The sequence below is a fragment of the Jaculus jaculus genome, chromosome 5 (assembly GCF_020740685.1).
Source record: "Jaculus jaculus isolate mJacJac1 chromosome 5, mJacJac1.mat.Y.cur, whole genome shotgun sequence".
NCBI classification, from domain to species: Eukaryota; Metazoa; Chordata; class Mammalia; order Rodentia; family Dipodidae; genus Jaculus; species Jaculus jaculus.
The window spans coordinates 127,744,031-127,751,106 of record NC_059106.1 but is presented as its reverse complement, the minus strand read 5'-3'; the positions used below and the strand labels follow the sequence as shown (position 1 = coordinate 127,751,106).

General features: G+C 49.4%; 1 long non-coding RNA gene across 1 annotated transcript in view; it reads right to left on the bottom strand.

Annotated features, from left to right (window-relative positions):
* Nucleotides 1–1,055: 1,055 nt before the first annotated feature.
* LOC123460851 overlaps nt 1,056–7,076 on the bottom strand; it is a 28,329-nt gene continuing 22,308 nt past the window's right edge. The window contains exon 3 of the long non-coding RNA XR_006637245.1: nt 1,056–2,708. This is a non-coding gene — a long non-coding RNA (uncharacterized LOC123460851). The remainder of the gene's footprint in view (nt 2,709–7,076) is intronic.

Here is a 7,076-nt window from a genome sequence, read left to right as displayed (position 1 = left end):
CTTGCTGGCAGCCCATGAACTGGGAAGGGCCATGCATGGCCACCCTTCAGAGTGTGTACAAGAGTGGCCTCCCCTTTGCTTCTCTCACTCCCCAAAGGGTCCATGAAGAACTGCAGCCTGTCCCTGAACCCCAAAATCTCTGAGTCAGAAGGAGGGAGGAACCAAGAGGAAAAGCCAGAGAGCTCTGGCTGCTCTTGGTAAGCATGACTGCTAGGAAGCCAAGTTGTGGGCAGTGCCAGGTATAGAGGGGGCAAGCCAAGTAGGTGGGGGTACCACTGGCAGGGTGAAGGGTGCAGATCAGGGGCTCCATGCCTCTCAGCAGCGGCCGAGCCAACCCCCCAAAACACACACACACACAGTCCTCTGTGCTGCTGCTTGCCGGTGCTGTGTGCCGTGTTTTCTTTTACTCCTGTTACCCACACCCCTCCGTGGGGTCACTCAGCCTCACTCTGGAGGTTTCTTATTGAGTTTCTAGGCAAACACTGGGCCCTGGGCCCGAGCAACCTCATCCTTCCAACCCTAACCCTGTAAGACCCCAGAGAGCCAACATTCTGTCAAGGTACCTGCCTCCCCCTCTCAGCACCCCCCACCCCCCCCACACACACACTTGGCACTGGTCCAAGCCGAAGGCTGGGATGAAGGGAGGGAGAGAGGGAAGGAGCTTGAAGTAACTCTGCAATCAGATCCAGGTTCTAATTAGCCCACTGCATCAGACTTTTCCCCATGGGCCAGTCCAGGGAAGCTCCTGGGTCAAATCCAGCTCAGAGTCACTTCCCCTCCTGCCATGCTTCTAGAGTTCTCTTATGCAGGAACACTGAACTAGGCCAAGAGTGTGGACTAAAGGGGATTTACAGCTGGTTCTCCAGACACAAGACATCACCCTCCTACACACAGAACACAAAATCCACTGATGGATTAGAAACTGAAGGAATAAACACCTCAGAATGACCACACCTGGCCTCCTTTTGTTATTGTTGTTTTTGTTTTACAAGGTAGAGTCTTGCTCTAGACCAGGCTGACCTGGAACTCTCGGCCGCCCTCCACCTGTGCCTCCTGAGTGCTGGGATTAAAGGCGTGCGCCACCATGCTCGGCTTACCTGGCCTCTCTTATTCGGAGACCAGAGCCATCTCCTCTGTGAAGGCTGCCTGGGACCCCAACAGGACATGGTCACTGCCTCCACTAATACCCGGCAGTGCCTCGATCCCCACCCTCTGACTGCTCACCCGCAGTTCTCTCTCTCTGCCTGTGGCACTGCTGTTTCGTGTGTGTAACGAGGTGGGTCGTGGACCACAGGAAACGGCAGAGGCTCTGTAGTCGGACTTCCTAGTTTAAATCAGATAAACCACGGGCTTGTTGTAAGGACTGGCTTGATGGTGTGGCCAAGATTCAGTCATTGACATTATCCCCTATTTCCTTTTTGAACAGCCCAGGGAAGGAGTATTGCTCCGTTCCTGCATGGAGCAGGTGTGGCCACGTGACACCCTCTGTCTGGTGCAGTGTGAACACCTTTAGCAGGGGACACTTGCAGTCAGAAACCTTCCAGGCAGGTACACGATCCTCTGTGCTCTTTTCCTCTGCTGTTGTGGACCCTGGGCACACGGTGGAGATGGTGGCACAATCAGTTGGCAGAGCACTGGCCAGGCTGGTAGCCTGCAGCAGATGCTACACTAAACAGCAGCGCTGCGAGAAATGGATGCTTGTTACATATATTCCAGTCACTGACATTTGGGGATTGTTTGTTATCACAGCATTACCTGACCTGTTCTGACTAAAACAAGACGGACTGCATGCAGAGCTCTCAACATGGCTGTGATAAACCTTTGATAAATAGTCCATGACTGAAAAAACATACAAACATACATTTGAAAAATGAGTGGAATAATAAGCCCTTTCAAACCGGAGCCTCTTTCTCTAAAGAAAGTTTGTAACAAAGTCTCCTTGTGGTTTATGTGGATGCCTTATGTAGCTGCTGTTGGTGGCCGTTGTAAGTAGGCGGTAGGGATGGCCTATTTCCCATGCCTACCCAGCAATACAAATCACTCAAGCAAACCCAATATACCCCTCCTTGGGCACCATCCTGAGCTCCTGAGGGTTGATAGGAGCTGGAACTTTCCATTCGTATGTGTTTGCTATGGGAAATCTCAGATGTGAAGTCAACGTCTAAGCCACGCGGCCTTGAGGATCTCTGGAACCTCCCAGCCACCCACCAGGAAAGAAGGTCTGAAGTGAGGGGATCAAATGCAACCGGGAGCTCTCTTCTTTAATTCTGGAGACCTACGGGCCCTTCCTGGGGGACTTGAGTCTCAGAGGACTGGCCAGTATAAGGATAGACATGTGTCATCCCATGGTGGAGTTAAGGGCTGAGAGCTCAGGAGACCCGCTGCCCCTGGGTAGCTGCGTGGAGGTGGTCTCTCACCAAGAGCTTTCACGTCCAGTGTGTGCCATTGGTCCAGAAAGCAAGCGGAAGTCAGCTGGATTGGAGCCATTATTGCCCTCATTTTACAGGTTTTTTTCAAGGCTCTCCACAGCATCTAGAGAAGACAGAGTCTTCAGTGGTGGCTCAGATGCCTCCTCAGCAGGACAGGCTAAAAATCTTTGTGACATAGCATATTACTTTTAGGTTAGCCTTTCTTCCCCTGTTGGAACCCACTGCTCCATGAAGCAGGCACTTGGCATGTTCTCCCAAAAGACCTTCAAAGAATGCTCCCTAAAGAAGTAAAACAAAAGAAAACACAAATTAAAGGTCAGGCACACATTTACAGTCCCAGCACACAAGAGGTAGAAGCAATAGGATCATGAGTTCAAGGCCAGCATTGGCTATATAGCAACACTTAATCTGATAAAGAAAGAATGAAAGAAAGGAAATAAAATCAGGGGCTGGAGAAGTGGCTCAGCACTTAAGGCACTTGCCTGTTAAAGCTTAATTATCTAGCCAGGTGTGGTGGCACACGCCTTTAATCCCAGCACCTGGGAGGCAGAGGTAGAAGGATCACGGTGAGTTCAAGGCCACCCTGAGACTACATAATGAATTCCAGGTCAGCCTGAGCCAGATGAGACCCTACTTCGAAAAACCAAAAAAAAAAAAAAAGCTTAATGATCTGAGTTTCCCAGTACCCACGTAGAGCCACATGCACAAAGTGGCACATGCATCTGGAGTTCATTTGCAGCAGCTAGAGGCACAGATGCACCCATCCTTTCTCTCTGCCAGGCATGGTGGTACATACCTTTAATCCTAGCACTCAGGAAGCATTGCTGTGAGTTTGAGACCAGCCTGATACCATATGGTGAACTTGAAATACCAAAAAATTTAACAAAAAATTAAAAAATCAAGGGAGCTGGAGAGATGTTTCCGTGGTGGTTAAGGGTACTTGCCTGTGAAGTCTCACAGTCTGAATTTGATTCCCTAATCATCCACATAAAGCTATATGTGCAGATAAGTAAGTAATCTATATTTGTATGCATATATATATTTATTATTATTATTATTAAAAAGAGATCTGGAAGGAGGGCTCTGTGCTTAAAGGCATCTTCTTGCAAAGTCTCATGGCCTCAGTTCAATTTCCCAGTACCCACATAAAGCCAAATGCACAAAGTGGTGCATGCATCTGGAGTTCATTTGCAGTGACAGAAGGCTCTTGTACACCCATATATTGTCTCTCTCCTCCCCCCCAATAAATAAATTTGTTAAAAATTTTAAAAAGGAGCTGGGCATGGTGGTGCATACCTTTAATCCCAGCACTTGGAAAGCAGAGGTAGGAGGATCACCATGAGTTCTAGGCCACCCTGAGACAACATAGTGAATTCCAGATCAACCTGAGCTAGAGTGAGACCCTACCTTGAAAAAAATTAAAAAGAAAATAACCAACACAGGACTGAGGAAAAGGAAGAGGGAAGAGAAGGAAGCATGCTTCTGACATCCTGAGCTCATACCCCTCTGGAGAGGAGGCCCAGCTCCGAATAGCAGGAGTCACGCACTGGCTGTCAGAGCCACTACTCCATGAACCAGAGGCCGGAGCTGGGAACTAGCAAGGGCCATGTCCAAAGGCAAAATGGAGCCAGGAGAGCAAAGTCCAGATTGAGGGGCAAGGACAAGTCCAGGAAATGTGGTGTTTGCATGGATCTAAGGGCAGGTCTGTGGCCACAGGACTACAGGAAGGGGCTTTCCTGGCTGCAGTGTTCTTTCGGAGTTGATATGGAGTTGACACTAGATTCCTTCTCTGGCCCCCAGCTCTGCTGTTGGCATGGGATCATGAACGGAATGCCTTTGGACTCTCTTCCTCTAGACCGCTGGGGACTGGAGCAGGCCAAGATTTAAAGCTACTCAGAAAGCACCAAGCTGCCACTGCTGTCTCCTTCAGTCCTCAATCCAGCAAGGGCAGGTCACTCCTCCAGCACAGAGCAGCCCTCAGTGGTAGAACAGCTATCAGAAGAGCCCAAAGTTGAGCCCAGTCTGACTTGGCTCCCAGCCTTAGGCTCCTGCTGTAGCGCCATGCTGCTGCCCTCACTCCCAGAGCAGCAGTCCCCTGCACCGCTTTCAAACATTAGCCATCTCAATTTAAAAAAACAATAAGTTATCTAGGGCTGGAGAGATGGCTTAGCCATTAAGCATTGGCCTGTAAAGCCTAAGGACCCCAGTTCGAGGCTTGATTCCCCAGGACCTACCTTCACCAGATGCACAAGGGGGCGCACGCGTCTGGAATTCGTTTGTAGTAGCTAGAGGCCCTGGCGCGCCCATTCTCTCCCTCCCTCTCTCTCTCTCTCTCTGCCTTTTTCTCTGTCTGTCGCTCTCAAATCAATAAATAAAGTAAACAAAATAAATAAAAACAAACATTAGCCATCTACATCCACAGAGAACTGAAAGCCCCCATGCTCTGTCTTGCCCTGCGCCCCAAGAGAAGGAGCACACAGTTGAATGCATGTCCCCCAATAGATTCAGGAGTTTATTGAAGCTTGTCAGCTAGATCTCCCACCGCCTGGCTGGAGGAGGTGTCACTTTGGGCGGATCCTGGGGTCCAGCTCTAAGGTAGATCTGAATTCCAGCCTAAAGGTAGGCGGAGTGCTTGAGCTCTGTGTGGGGTTCTCAGAGTGTGCTTGCTTTGGGGGGGTTCTTTCTGTGTGGATCTGTGTAAAGGGGACCAGCTCCTTCTGCCATTATGGAACTTTCCCTGGATCTGTAAGCTCAAAAAAAAAAAAAAAAATCCTGTTCCTCCCATAAACTGTGTCTGGTTTGGGGGTTCATACCAGCAACATGAAGCTGACTGCGACAGCCGCCTACCTCACCAGAGCTCTGAGAGGCCCGTGCCCCATCTCGCTCCGTGCTCAAGGAGAACAAGCACACAGCGGGCAGCGGTGCAGGGAGCAAGCCTTTGCCCCAGTGTCCTCGCCAGAGACCAGCACATAGCCCTTATTTGCAAGTTAAATTTTAACTCAGCACCCAAGGGTGCTGTCCAATGCAAGCAACACAAAGCCTTGTCCTTCTTTAACTTAATTGCTGAGAACCACACAGAAGGAGCCTGAGAGCGTAGTTCCCTGCTGTCCTCACGCTGAGGAGCCTTGATGGCAGGTGCCTTTTCCTTCATCATGACAACGTTCTAGAAGAACGTTGGAAGCACCCCAGGGAGAACTCATCTTCTAGTCAAGTTGAAGGTACCCTACTTCAGTCCTCACTATCCAGCAAGAGCAGCTTACTCCTACAGTACACACAGGGAAACTGAGGCTCTAAGTGGTACCACACCTATCAGAGAAGGAGCCCACATTTGAGTCCAGTTGGACTTGGTTCCCAGTCTCCCTGCACTGCTTTGGGCGCAGGAAGTGATTTTGCATATTCAGGTAGCCACGTGGGTACCACGCATTCTCACCCCCCATTTCTCCAGCTGTGACCAGGCAGAGACTGCCCATCGTGCTAGCCTTTCAACATACGGTCCCCATGCTGTTGGCATATTCTATTCGGGATGGGAGCTGCCTCTTGTGGGTAGCTCCAAGGTTCTGTTTCTGTTTTCTGTGGCTCCCCTGGCATCCCTATTTCTGACTGGCAGCCACAAGCCCTTCAGTGCTGCTGTGGACAAACTGGAGTGCTGGTTAGTGGGGAAAGGCAGTCGCAGATCTTGTGTAGTGCCAGACACGGGCTTTGGCCTCTAGCTAAGCTTAGCAACACCGCAATGCTCAGTTAACAAGGGTGTCGTCTTTCTAACAGGGCCATACACATAAATGGCATGTCTAGAAGAACATCACTCGCTATCATCTTAAGTTTTCAGGAAGTGGGCTGGAGAAATGGCTTAGCGGTTATGCCTGCGAATTTAAGAACCCAGGTTCGACTCTCCCGGTCCCATGTAAGCCAGATGCACATGGTGGTGCATGCATCTGGAGTTCGTTTGCAGTGGTTAGAGGCCCTGGCATGCCCATTCTCTCTCTCTATCTCTCTCTCTCTCTCTCTCATAAATAAATAAATAAAGTAGATCTGTAAAAATTTTTTCAGGACATGAGCATGGTATTTGCCAGTAAACTCGGCCATTTGGCCATTTGACTAACAAGGAAAGCCAGGTGTCCTCTCATAGGTAATTGACAGTGTCGGTGTAACAGTAACTTCCATGTGGAAGGCTCTAATGTGGACCTAGAACCTAAAAGAAACCAAACAATGGGGCCGGAAGAATTCCTTCAGCAGCAAGACCTCTCTGCTCTGGACTTATCAATCAAGTTATGGTGGTCTTATCAGTCAGGTTTTGCAGAGTACCGTCTGCAAAAACACTGTCCCTCTACTGGCTCTTGTTAGACCTTGGGACTAACAGGCGTCCCCAGGCCCGTCACCCTCAGCGCTCTCTTGGCCTCATTTTTTCCCACATAAGCTGTATGTCACCACCTTAGTAAAGCCTCCCCTGAACTACTCAGCCTTGAACTTCAGTCAGAATCAGTTGTGAGGGTGGTTTATTTTTTCTTTATTATCTTCTATTCAAGGTATAGCTATTGGACACCATGTGCCACATTTTATTAAAGTTAGTTCCTTCAACCATTCAACATTTAGAATTCTTCAAAGTATCCCTAAGCAGAGAATATATTTTACTAGCCCCAAACCTACTTT